Below are 15271 nucleotides of genomic sequence, written 5' to 3' on the forward strand. Positions count from 1 at the left end.
GATATGAAGTGACAAAACAGAAAAAAAAAAAAAAAAAAAGCAGGAAGAAAGCCCACAGAAATCTGAGGAAAAAGTTATTAGAACCAAGTTACGCTAAATAAAACGATACCGAAAAATTAAACAAAAATCAGTGGAATGACCCTAAATAAAAAAAAGTCACAAACAAGAAACTGGAAACCGACATTGAAGAAAGATATGCAGTAAAAAAGGGGGGGAGGTGGGACGGAAAACTCAGAAAGTGTAAAATCGGTAATCACCAACATGCCTTCTCAGTTGCCACACTGAACGACTTGAGCAACAGCTACTTTCTGCTCCTGCATCGTTGATGAGAAGGGAGGAAAAATAAACTCACAGAAATAATCCGCAGAAATTAAAAAAAGGAAAGAAATAACAGAAAAATATTAATACAGAAAAACACAGATATTACAGAGAAACAAGACCCGTAAATAGCAGATAACAGAAGTAAGAAAAGATTTAAATATTGGAGAAAAGTGTAATTAATGAATATACTTACAGAAATACGAAGATACCACCTCGTCCCAATTTTTCATGAGTATAACGCAGTAACCAAAATAGACTTTAATACATGCATCTCTTAAAATGGAAGTGAAGATCGCAGGCGCCTCAAATCTTAATCCAAAAATGGTTATCTGCCTTATATATCTATTAGGCACTTGAGCGGCATTCGTCTTAACTATAAGAATCATTCCGTCTTAAGCAACTACAAGAAAAGCAATATATAAGAGCACAATATCAGGAAATCAAAAGTGACCTCCTAGTTGTGCTGTGAGTTGCAGCGTTGTTTTCAGCAGTCAAGGACAAAGTGGGCAGCCCTTTCCTCCTGCTTCATGAGTGTGTCAAAGAAAATAAATACAGAAATACTAGACAATCATCCCTCCCCAAGTTGTTATAAAGTGTAGGACAATGGCGTGGATGACAAATTAAGGAAAACGAGAAAACAGTAATCACAGATACATGAGGAAAAGGGAAAATATGACGAATGACAAAATAAGGAAATAAACATAAATAATACGAGGAAACAAAACATTTACAGATATACTACGAAAGTAAAACCAAGACTAACTGTATACAAAACTCTTAGCTAGCAGAGGAATCAGAGCACTTAAAAAAACAGAAGGAAAACATAGATTAGAAGAAACTATGCGAGTATAAATAAGAGGAATCAGAAATACTCACACATCTTATTAAACCCAAACAAGAGGGAACGCAAACATACACAGAAGTGAAAAGTAGTCCGAAAAAATCTCACACCAAGAAGAAGAAATTTCAGTGCAAAGAAAAACACAGAGAAGTGGCGAAATAATTACAGAAAATAAGGAGATAAAGGAGATACTCGCATTAAAAAAAGAAAGAAAGAAAAAAGAAAGAAAACAGAGGGAGAAAACAGCTTTGGTCCCAATTTGTCTTCTGAACTCTGGTCCCCGACTCAGATCTAGACACATTGGAAAGAAATTATATCTGTCTTATCTATCTTCTGCATGGTCTGGCGTCGCCGCGGCAACCATGGACAGCGTCAGCAGTGTGTTGGTGCTTCTGTTTCTCCTCCAGCGATTGACAGGTGAGCCCCAAGTCATTGCTCAGCCTGGCCAAGTTTTGATAGGGACAAAATCTGGGTGCTCGTCTTTACGGCCTCGTCTGTGATCTTCCCGACGCTTCTTCATGGATGGCTTGTTTGTTGCCTAGGGGCGGGGGGTGGGTGTCTATGTCCCTTTTTTTTGGGGGGGGGTACTTGTTTTCTTAGCTGATTGTTTTGTTATTATGTCCTATTCAGGAGGAAAGGAAGGAGGAGGATAGCAGCTTTGAATTCAGGATTTACTGTACCTCATTCTAACAAGATTTTTCATTGTTTCAGGTAAATCATTGTCTCTGTTGATGGAGATTCTACTCATGTAAGTACGAATTAATGTAGCCTACAGCCACTGTGTTGTATTTACACAAAATTTTTCATATTCATATCTGCACACTTTTTTCATGTATTTTACTCAAGTTTTCACATATTACCTTTTATTTATTGTACATTTCATAACACCATAATTTTCCTAATCATGTTTCTTACAATATTCACTTTTTAAAAATATTTTTATTTGAGTTCATTTTACTTCTCTCCACAGAGTAAAGATGGAAATTCATATTCCCCGTAATTTTTCCGTAATATTGCATTGCAGTATGCTTACCATGGTTCATATTATTTCACAATTCTTTTTTATGTGATTTCCCAGATTTTCACTCATCGTAATTTTATAATTTCACATATCTCTCATACCATTAATAATTAAGGAAAAAATAAATCGAAAATCCAATAATTTCTTGACAATCTTCAAATCACCCATGTCCCCCTCAACTTTGCATAGTTTCTTAGGTATTTTCACAAAATGTTTTGCACATTTTAGCATATTATTTTTTCATCTTGCTTTTACATTGCATCAGGGATTTTCCTTTACGGTACATCCTTTCCAGTGTAAAAGTTTTGATTGATTTCCCCGATTTCTTTGTGTTGTATTGGAGAGTTTGAGTGAACCTGGATCATCCTGCAGGTGGCTTAGGGGGTCTTCCAAGCAGCACTTCCTTGGCAGTTTATTTTGTTTGGTACACCTTAACCTTATCTTGTATCCCCTCTCTCTTTTCCTGTCCTCTTTACCCTCTTCATCCTCTTCTTCCCATTTTATCGTTCATCATTCTCTCTCTCTCTCTCTCTCTCCTTCCCACTTTCCCTTTCTACTTTCCTCATTGCACGCTCCCTTCTTTCTAAATTCTTTCCCTCCTTCTCTCCGTCCCTCCCTCCCTCCCTTTCTCCATCTCTCCATCTCTCCACTGTCTCCCTCCTAAGTCACAAAGGGACCAGCAACCAGACTGAAAAAATAACTTCAGCATTTCAGCTAAAGAAACTTACGTCTGACGGATTGTGTGTGTGTGTGTGTGTGTGTGTGTGTGTGTGTGTGTGTGTGTGTGTGTGTGTGTGTGTGTGTGTGTGTGAGAGAGAGAGAGAGAGAGAGGGAGAGAGATGAATGAATGAGACTGCTGAGCAGTTGTATACAAGACGCAGAAGTGGTCCTTGAATTTAATACGAATTTAGAGCTGTGTGTGTGTGAGTGTGTGTGTGTGTGTGTGTGTGTGAGAGAGAGAGAGAGAGAGAGAGAGAGAGAGAGAGAGAGAGAGAGAGAGAGAATGTGTGTTGTTGATGAGGGGATGAAATGAGGTTTAGTTGGTTGTGATAAGCGTAATAGATATATTGGTGGACGGGTGCTTTGATGGTGTGTGTGTGTGTGTGTGTGTGTGTGTGTGTGTGTGTGTGTGTGTGTGTGTGTGTGTGTGTGTGTGTGTGTGTGTGTGTTAAGGTAATTATCCGATGTGTGTGAGCATGTTTGTGTTTACTTGTATTGTATGTATGGTTGTTGTTATATTTGAACTTATGTATGTGCGTGATTATGTGTGCGTGTATAGAAGCGTATGTGTACATGAGGTTGTATATTTTTGTGCATGTGGTGCTGTATTACAAGCAGGTCCTCATTTGAACTGTACATTGAACAGGGGCAAGAGGGCAAAAATCTAAGCTGAAAATCCAACAGTCGGACCGGCCCGAGAATCGAACTTGGGTTCTTCCAGGTGTAAGCTGGAAGTGTTAGCTAATGCACCACCAACTCCCCCTGCCTAAATAAGTCTGTGTTCCCACGTTGTAACTGACAAGGAAAGCGCCCAACAGACATTCCTCCAGACTTCGACGCGCAACCATCAGTTCACCATCTAAGTCCCTATTTACAGATATAGGTAAAGAATAGACGGAAGTAAATAAGTTCTCTTCCAGAGATGTTATGGTCGACCAGTATCAGTAAGCGTAACTGACAAGGAAAGCCAACAAACATTACTCCACACTACGACACACGGCAGTTGATGTACAGTCCAGGTCCCTATTGTCTGCTCCACCTAAAGGACTGGAATTTCTGATCTCCTGCCTCATGGTCGTACAAGGTTTACTTTACCCTGACCTATTCACACCTACAGTTAACAGGGGAACCTTGACTGTAGAGCGGCTGTTGCGCATCACAGAAGGGAAAATTTGGGATATTTTTAGTTAACAATAATGAGGCTTAGATTTTTTGTGTATCGACTGCACGAGGTTTAGGGAATCAGTATATGATTTATGTCCCAGTCTTTCCCTACAACAAGATACATAATCGTAATATTCGTACTTTCCTCCAGGACGCCAGAGAGTGTGCCGGGTAACTCTAAACAAAGTCCAGTTCTTCCACTAGAATGTCACGCAACATCCATCTAGGTCTGCGTTTGTGCTGCTGGGAGAGCATGCAGTAGGAGACAAAGCCACGTTTCAATGACGCGGTAACAAGTATTTACTGCCGGGGATTACGTACCGTCGTGTGTCTCAGTTCTGCTTTGACGTGATATCGCCTTTAGCCTGAGCCTTACCTGGTCTGAGTACAAACAAACACACACACACACACACACACACAGCCTATACGATATTCATGCAACCTTCGAGAGTTGGCTAATACAGCTTAACAGTGTATCATCCATTGTGAAAATATCAGAGGCAGGGTGTGGCTGCTTGAAACCTTGCCTTGCAAATATTTCTGTCACACATACTCCTTGCAGAGGTGTACAGTTGCGGTCATTAATCTTTTTACACGTCTTGGATTTCAAGCAAAAGTAGCGAGGCTCAAGCCCTTCAGTCCAACTTTAATAAACCTGGACAGTTTAACATTATCACATTAGGTTTTGACAGTGCTCCGAATTAACAGAACCATGTTGAGTATATACTGACAGTCTGTAGCGTGGCAGTGCTTGTGGTGTTGCAGTGAGTGTGGTGTGGCAGTGTGTGGTGTGGCAGTATGTGGTGTGGCAGTGTGTGTTGTGACAGTATGTACTGTGACAGTGTGGGTTGTAACAGTGTGTAGTGTGACTATGTGGTGTGGCAGTGTGTGGTGTAGCAGTGTGTGGTGTGACAGTGTGCGGTGTGTCAATGTGAGGTGTGGTAATGTGGGGTGTGGCAGTGTGTGTGGTGAGTGTATAGCTTGATAGTGGGTATAGCCTACCAACAATATACAAGTTTCTTATGCACTTAAAATGAATCCTATTATGACTTACTTGTGAAATATGCATTTCCTGTCACTGGTCACTTTATTCTTCATGAGACAATATTCTCTTCTACTATCAACATCAAACGTTTCAATAACATACAGATTTATATTACTTGAGTGCAATATGCAAAACATTTCGCTGAGGAAGAGGTGTATTAAAGTTTCCTAACTTATAGACAACACCATGATATTCTCTTGCATTGTTCTCTTCAGCCAGAGGTCGGATTTTTTTTTTTTTTTTTTTTTTGATCTTTTTATTCCCAGTCAGTTAAATTCGGAGAAGGATATACTTTTCGAAATGGGAAATTTGCTTACTGTCTCTATTAACCATTTTACCACCAGAGGATCTTCAGTGCTGAATGAAATCGTCTGTAGGTAGCAGGCTTAAAATACACAAGTACATCATTGTGCTGAAGAGGTTAAGCCAAAAGTATATGTGATATTTGATTCTGTTTTCCCTTCAGATCTTTTCATATAAAACACTAAATCACACTGAAGCCAATTTTATTCTTCTCTCCCTACCACTAGATCATTTGCTGACCTGAGATATTTTTCCATTCCACCTATACCTCTTGTAACAGATCACAGAGTCAGCCAATGCAGCCTATGCAGTGCAGGGAGAAACGGGGAGCTGGGAAGGGGACGACGGGCGTTTGATAGAGGTTAGACGAGTGATTGAATATTGATATGGATTGGTGTGTGTGTGTGTGTGTGTGTGTGTGTGTGTGTGTGTGTGTGTGTGTGTGTGTGTGTGTGTGTGTGTGTGTGTGTGTGTGTGTGTGTGTGTGTGTGTGTGTGTGTGTGTGTGTGTGTGTGTGTGTGTCGCCTACAGCATGGAAAATTGAGGGGAAGATGCAAAAGGCGGATAGTTCAGATGCATCTCAGTTTTGCAGCTACTGACATGGAAATATGGCCTTGGGTATTACACAGAGGGGAAGATAAACTGTTTACGAAAAAAGAGGGTCTTCAGAGTTGCACTGGAATACCAGATAAGGACCCGCTGAATTCAATTATAAACTGGAGGTCATAGGAAATGGGAACTGACATTGCTGAAAAGCTGCATATATCAAAGGCTGGGAGTGATTATAGAGTTGGACAGAGACGGGCTGAGTGTGTAGTTAGATGGGTGCTACGTGCCAGCCGTAATGGAGGTGGGAAACAAGCAGGCAGATCAGAAGTGTGGTGATAATTGAAACAGCGACAGGGGATAGACAAGTAAACATACAAAGAGAGAGAGAGAGAGAGAGAGAGAGAGAGAGAGAGAGAGAGAGAGAGAGAGAGAGAGAGAGAGAGATGCAAAGGAAACAAGAGTAATCAGGATCATAATTTATAAGATACCTCACAAGTAAAATCTTCAACACATGATAGGTCCTGAAAAAAGCAAATATAAAATGTGAGACTGATAGATGGGTAGAGAGAAAAAATAGATAAATGCACAGAAAATGCAGCACACAGGTACACAGACAGATAGATACACAGATAGACACTACGTCAAGTCAGATGCGACATTCAACCCCAACACATGACGCGTCCTAATACGCTCCTCTTACCCCTTTGTCTGTCTGCCTCCGTGTCTGTCTGTCTGTCTACCTGTTTGTTTGTCTGTCTGTCTGTCTATCTGTCTTGCCATAAAATAAACTGAGACATGAATACATAGATACCATACGTAGATAGACATACGGATGTAGACACAGAAAGATAGATAGGTAGGTAGTTATGTAGGTAGAGAGATAGGTAAGCAATTGAAGGGTAGACAGATAGGCGGACAGATAGGCGGACAAATAGCTAGATACAAAGACAAAGATATATAGATGCTGTACAGAGAGAGAAATATGTGAACAGATATATTTAAACATGATTTAAGATGGTCTACTCACTCCCAACACAGGACAACTAAAACATTCACGCTCTTTCCCCTCCTGCACAAGATAGATAGATAGATAGATGGGTAGATAAACATATAGATAAATAGGTAGGTAGGTAGGTAGGTAGGTAGATAGATAAACAGATGGATGGATAGATGGATTGACAGACAGACACGGATAGACAGACAGATAAATAGACTCACATATTTTGTCATAAAAGGTTACATATATAAACAGAGAGACAGACAGAGACAGATAGACAGGCACATAGATAGGCAGAGCAGTAATGGAAGACTGCAGGAAACAGCATCAAACAACTAAGCATAACAATACATATTTCGACCTAGTATTTAACAGTAGCCCAGATACATAGATATATAAATCGAAATATAGATAGATAGACTGAGCATGAGATAAATATATAGATGGCGAAAGACACGCAGAGACAGATAGATGTATATAAGAGAGGTATATAGACAGATACAGTGCATAGGTAGATATACAGATAGATACATACAGCGGTACTGGGAATAGAGGGAAATGGTATTAAGTATATTGTTACAAAGACAGATACACTGATAGAAACGGTGTCAAGTAAGATGATACACGACTAACTCTCCAACAATGGCAGGTCTTAAAACTCTCTCTCTCTCTCTCTCTCTCTCTCTCTCTCTCTCTCTCTCTCTCTCTCTCACACACACACACACACACACACACACACACACTAAACTACCACTAAGTCAGCAGCATTCTGTCAGTTCCGTCAACCTATCCTTGTTCTCTGTACCAACACTTAGTCATCTCCAGACCGTTCATCCTCTCAGTGTCTCTTGCTCCTGTTCTGGCGTTGTTCACGTTCCAAACAGAAAAATTAGGCTTGGAAATCGCTAGTGTCTGTCCACAACACAAGGGTCAGTGCCACAATTCCGAGTCCCAATATTCCCTCAGTAATAAGACACACAACAATCGATTTTACATCCAGGTCCCCAGATATACAGGTAATACAACAGAGACAAAAACGAAACGCAAAATTTATCCAAGAACCTGACAGTTTTAAAATCGAACAAGTGCATTTTCCAGTGGCTGGCATGCTAAGCTAACTAGTGTACCACCGCCCCCTCCTTAACGTTCTTCTTCTACAGAGGGGTTTAGTGTACTGTCAGTGGAGATGTACAGTTAAAAGTTTATTACTCACACGAATAGAGGTGATCCCTTGACTACAGTGACGTCATTCTTATGGGAAACGGTATTGTGCAAGGCGCCTAAATTCTGCTTGGTGAAGGAGCCAGCAGAGAATATAGAGAAGCACTTCAGTTAGTTAAGTGTGTGTGTGTGTGTGTGTGTGTGTGTGTGTGTGTGTGTGTCAGTACATACATACATATACACACACGCATGCATAAATACATGTAATTTTAATATTTGTGCAGTGACCAAGCGAAATGAAAGCATACCCCGGTAATAATATTAACTTTTAAACACACACACACACACACACACACACACACACACACACACACACACACACACACACACACACACACACACACACACACACACACACACACACACACACACACACACACACACACACACACACACACACACACACACACACACACACACACACACACACACACACACACACACACACACACACACACACACACACACACACACACACACACACACACACACACACACACACACACACACACACACACACACACACACACACACACACACACACACACACACACACACACACACACACACACACACACACACACACACACACACACACACACACACACACACACACACACTTTCGGATGGGTACAAGTGAACTGTGCCAAAATACAAATCTAATCTCCGTCGGTCCAAGAGACGTAATTGTCAGAGTGAAAGGCGTTAGAAAATGTGCCAGGAAAGTGAAATATTGCTGACATTAATTCACTGTTGACTCCTACTGCTGTTGCTGCTGCTGCTGCTGCAATACTGTATATCCCTACCACACACACCCACATCTCCACCACATCCCCACCACATCACCATAACTGCACCACACCCCTACCACACCATCACACCTCCACCACACCATCACACCTCCACCACTGCACCACATCCCACCACACCACTGCACCTCCACAACTCATCATACTTCCACCACATTACTACATCACCACACGTCTACCATACCTCCACATTTCCACCACACACCACACTTTCACTACCTCTCCAACATCTATACACCTTCATTACACCTCCACCAAATCATCACACCACCATTGCTCGACCACCCTACCACACCTCCACCTCTGCCGCACCTACGAGGTAAAACTCAGTTGGTAAAAACAAGGCTGAATAATAAAACAGTGTTGGTGCGACAGCGTTGGTGGGACAGATGAAGCGGTTGGTTTTTTGTTGACCTTTTTACCACCCGCGTTGGGAAGCGAGTGGAATGGTATTGTTTTCAGTTTTGAGGTTGGCTGGCTGGCTTTGTATGTGTGTGGGTAAACAAGATATCACATGAACGGCTTGAGCTATCAACATGAAACTTTCAAGGCATCAAGATATGGCCAAAGCTTGGACGAGTTCGAAAATGGGCACCAGGGGTTAAGGTCAAAGTAACCAAAATGGCTGTCAACGTCACCAAAGTTGACCTTTGGTGACGTTGACCTTGACCTCGATTGCCCATTTTCGAACTTGTCCAAGATTTTGGCTATATCTAGATGCCCTGAAAGTTTTATGTTGACAGCTCATGCCATTCATAAGATATGTTTACCCACACACAAACAAAGCCAGACAGCCAACCTCACAACTGAAAACATTACCACCCCGCTCGCTTCACTACGCAGGTGGTAAGCGAGCGGGGTGGTATTGTTTACAGTTGTGAGACCAGCTGGCTGGCATTGTTTGTATGTGCTTTACATCCTGAATTTGCGTCAAATCAAAGATGGAGGTGCAGAATTATTTGCCGAGGAAAAACTTTCCGACTACGAGGGTAGTGAGATCCCATCATGAGATGGCTTCTAGTTTTTGGCTCCAGTTGTTTGCTGTTTGTATGGTCAGCTGTACATGTGGCAACGACACCTTACAGCGTAGTCGTCGTCATTTTCACCTTAGCCTTTTTCTTGATGGTGTTCATCATTGTCACCATCATCCACATAATTATCAACGTCATTACTTTTGTGATGGCGTAGAATAATTTGGACGAGTGGGAATCCCTTGCTTAGAACACTAGAAGCGAAGTGAGACTCCAAGGATGGATCAGGACTACCTTGGATTTGCCTCCCCTCGTTTTCTGCCAGTTATCCCTGCCAACAACCGAACCAAGTCCGGTTTCTCGGGCCTGGAGTAGAGCAGGAACGAGACAAGGATAGGCAGTATGGTCTCAAGTCGTCCTACAACACCAACACCTCTTCTGCCTCAGACAGTGACGTCCCCAGCAGTGTTGAGAAGGCCCACGTGAGGCCAGAACATGTGGCGGTACGGGAGCAGCCTTCCCGAGAGGATCCCGTTGTCTTCCCTGGAGTTATTCACCCTGTGACACAAACCATTCCAAAGGTTTAGGCAATAAGTGATCAAAGTCCCTCTCGCGCTGACTCGTCACAAGGTCGAGCCTAACCCTGCTCGTCATTAGACCACTGTACTCCCTCATCCACGTTCAGGCGCTTCTAGTAAGTCGTGTGTGACCTCACACACCCTACTGCTACACTGAAACAGAAGCTTGGCAGGCCAGCATGGACCTTCCTGCCACCGTGAAAACCACATATGCTGACGTCTACGCGCGCGCACGCACGCACACACACACACACACACACACACACACACACACACACACACACACACACACACACACACACACACACACACACACACACACACACACACACACACACACGCGCACACACACACGCGCACACACACACACACACACACACACACACACACACACACACACACACACACACACACACACACACACACACTTTTTGGTAGCAAGAATACTATACAAATATTGTTGTTATAGTAAGTGATTACGTACTTGATTTACAGCCAGATACAATTCCCAAATTCAGTGCATTTTGTAAAACAAAGAACTGAAAACCAAGCATAACTTTCAAACACTTGATGATTTACCAAATGCACTACATGATTGGCGAATTCAGAAACAACTGTAACTTTCAAACTCTTTTTTGAAGTGTAAGGGCAAATTGCAAACGTAAGATTATAAATGGAACACAGTTTTCAAATATTAACTTACTACAAGCCAAAACATTTGCCAACGAAAGAGTATCGCCAGCCGTCATCATAAAACTAGTCAGTAATCTCCTGGCAATCATAGGAATATCATCGCAGCTTTGCCTAAATCGGGGAAAAAGTCGCCCGCCACGTTGCACCGTCTCTTTCCGTTCATCATAAAAAAATTATATCAGTATTCCTCTGACAGACGGAGGCATATCATCGCAGCTTTGCCCGAATCACTAAGCAACAAGCCACTTATCTCGGGATACTATCCACAAAATTTGGATAAAATTTGCCCACTCGATTTTGAGATATTTTGGGAACAGATAGACACACAGACACACGTCTCCCTAGTTGGGCAGTAAGGACAATTGCATATTCCAGTTACTATGCATATATCCAAATACAACTTTTAAACTCAGTATTCACAGACGAGCCATTCAATGACACATTCAAAGCTAGACGTGTTTATTTTCAGAGATAATTTTATAGTATTGAGAGTAAGATATATACGCCACTGTCCCTGCCGTTTTGAAAAACCTCCTGAAACTTAAAAAAAAAAAAAAAAAAAAATAAGCCGCAGGAGCATAATGTGATCACAACTTCAAGGTGAAATATTTAAAGAAAAACACATCAATCTAGAATTCAGTTCAAATTGAGATGGGACAGTATATTACCAGACTTTCAAATCCACATGTATCTTGATTCACAGTTCTCAAGACCACCAAATTCACAGCTGACCCCAACCCTACAACCCATTGACAGATCACAAAGCCGCTAAATTCAAGGCCAAATCTGTGACCTGACATTGAAGCCACTGCGAATCAGGTCACGTGTTGTAATTTTGACAGCAGGTGCAATATCGAAGGTTGTGCATTGGCGGTGGCTTGGGTTGGTATTGGTTTGGAGAGAGAGAGAGAGAGAAAGCATGAAAACAAGAAAGAGGGAAGTAAGATAAGAAGAGACATGAAGTGTGTGTGGGGGGGGGGCATATATGTGTGATTATATATGAAACAGATCGGCAGACTGATAGAAACAAAGAGACAGAAACAGAAGCAGGCAGTGAAGGCGCAAGAAAAATGGAAGTAGGAAAAGCAAAAGAATGAAACAATAATGGAGTGTGCGCGTGTTTGGAAGTTCGTGTATATGACCGAGAAAGAACTAGAGACACGGACGCAGAGATACAGAAACAGAGACGGAAGAAAAAGACAGACACAAAACTACAAGCCATCTCACCATGGGATCTCACTTCCCGCGTACCAGGAAAGTTTTTCCTCGGCACATAGTTTTCCACCTTCATTTCTGATTTGACTCAAATTCAGGATGTAAAACACACACAAACAAAGCCAGCCAGCCAACCTCACAACTGAAAACATTACCTCTCTTGTCGTTTCGCAACGCGGGTGGTAAGCGAGCGGAGTGGTAATGTTTTCAGTTCTGAGATTGGCTGGCTGGCTTTGTGTGTGGGTAAACATAATATCTTATGAACGGCTTGAGCTAGTAACATGAATCTTTCAGGTTATCAAGATATGGCTAAAATCTAGGACGAGTTTTAAAATGGGCACCCGGGGTGAAGGTCATGGTCACCAAAGGTCAACCTGCTGACCTTCGGCAGCCTCGTCACATAGTTTTGTACCTCCACTTCTGATTTGACCCAAATTCAGGCTGTAAAACGCACACAAACAGAGCCAGCCAGCCAACCTCACAACTGGAAACATTACCACCCTGCTCGCTCAACGCAGGTGGTAACTAGAGGTGCACTCAGTGGAACGCATCTCTCTGGCAAGGGCAACGTAATTTCCAAACCACTCTTCATAATGGCTTAGGTTTTCTCATTATTGATTAGGGTTTCACACACACACACACAAAAAAAAAAAAAAATCCGGATCCAGAATCTCGTTTGATTAAGTATATCCATTGAAATATATGGTGTAACTGGCCATGGAATCATTTCTAACATTTTTTAAATATTAATTTTGTGGATTTATATTATCAAACATGTCACATTTTATAAAACAAAGGAAACGCAATTTCTAAACCACTTGTCATAATGGGTTAGGGTTTCTCATCAATGATTAGGGTTTCGGAAAGTTTTTCCGAATCCAGAATCTGTAATACGATCCGCATCTGTCCTAAAAGTTAATCGCTTGTTCATGGGACATGGGCTATCTATCCACCAATTTTGGTCCAAATCACTCTTTTAGTTTTTGAGATATCCTGCTAAAAAACAAACAAACAAACAAACAGGGACGAAAAGATATTCTCCTTGTCGAAGAGAAAGATACACAGAAAATACAGACGAGAGACGCTCAGACGGCGACAGAAACAGAACATAAGCCAGTGTCAGCTATGAAATGACATCCTACCCAGCACACACAATATCCCAAGCACTCACACCAACCTTGTCAGCCCGTGTTGACTCCTTCACTCTCACCACGCCTTGTGTCGCTGGATTATTGCTACCGAGGGACGATTTTATTAATATTTCGAATAATTTACACCGCTGAAGGTATTAACGAAGGCTCTATCTAACCCTTCCAAGTCCTCAACTACATGTACTTGTGTGATGGTAGCGGGAATTAAATACATGATTATAGTGATGGGTTAAAATGATGCTGTTTGCCCTGGCCTAGATTTAGTGTATTTTCACCACCACTGGACGATAATATTCAGCTTATGAGAGAGGGGTTAAATTGGGTGGATTAGATACAACCTTCATTAACCCCTTGACTGGTAGATTTCCCTCCTAACTCGTACTTAATATGTCTGATGGTGACAAGGACTGAGTGATGGATAGACTGATGGGCAGACAGATAGAGAGACGGATAGACAGATAAGCAAATAGATATAATAGACAGTTTGGCAGACAGACAGAATTATAGAAAGATAGAGATAGATGGGCAGAGGGATAGACTGAAGGATGGATAGGTAGATAAACAGATAGATACAGTAAATAAATTGGTAGACCGGCAAACATACATAAATAGGTAGATCGATAGGTAGACAGATAGATCGATAGGTAGATAGATAATGAAGATAGATATAGATAAATTACTGAAGGGAAAGGTATGGCGATGCACAAATAACTTACAATTATACCTGTACAGCATCCTATGGCTCTATAATTCCCGGTAAATAGGGTGAAAAGTGTACCGGTAATACGAACAAGGAGTGAACATGGGTGGAGAGAGAGAGAGAGAGAGAGAGAGAGAGAGAGAGAGAGAGAGAGCTGAATGAGGAATCTTCAGAAATGTTGCAAGAACAGAAATGAAGGGAAAGAGAAATGAGAAACAGAAAAGAGAGAGAGATTGTGAAAGTGTGGAACAGAGCAGAAATCTAACCATGAAATTTTCTTCCGCCAAGCAGATGGATAGATAGATAGACAGATTTGAACGTAGATAGATAAACAGCTGGTCTGAATGAACAGAATATAGAAAAGTAGATAGATAGATAGATAGATATAGTGGAATAGATAAATGGAAAACTTACATATAGAGATACAGTACATACTCACACAGACATAGATAAATTGATTGATTAGACAGATAGATAGACTGATAGACTGACAGATTAAAACGATAGATAAAATGATACAGTATGCTGGAAGATTGATATAACAAGACAGAAGTGTATTGACATATGGGTGGAGATGGATATAGACATAGATAGATAGATAGGCAGATAGGCAGATAGATAGATAGATAGATAGATAGGAGGATAGGTAGAGAGATAGACAGAGAGATGGATATATAGAAGGACTGATAGATGGATAGATAGAAAGATAAAGATAAAGGGAAATAGAGATGTGGATATAGATAGATAGATAGATAGACAGACAAATAAAAATGCAGAAGGGTAGTTGAATAGACACAAATTTTAGAAAGATAGATAGACAGACACAGGCATGAGAACAAATAGGCAAAATAGATATAGGCTGATAGATAGACAGATAGACAGATATTCATGGGACGTAGACAGGACTGACGGATAGATAGAAACCATGCAAAGTGTATTATCCAGTGACAGACAGACAGACAGACAGACAGA

Source organism: Coenobita brevimanus, chromosome 64 (genome assembly GCF_032717465.1).
Source record: "Coenobita brevimanus isolate Jiangsu-jjx chromosome 64, ASM3271746v2, whole genome shotgun sequence".
NCBI lineage: Eukaryota > Metazoa > Arthropoda > Malacostraca > Decapoda > Coenobitidae > Coenobita > Coenobita brevimanus.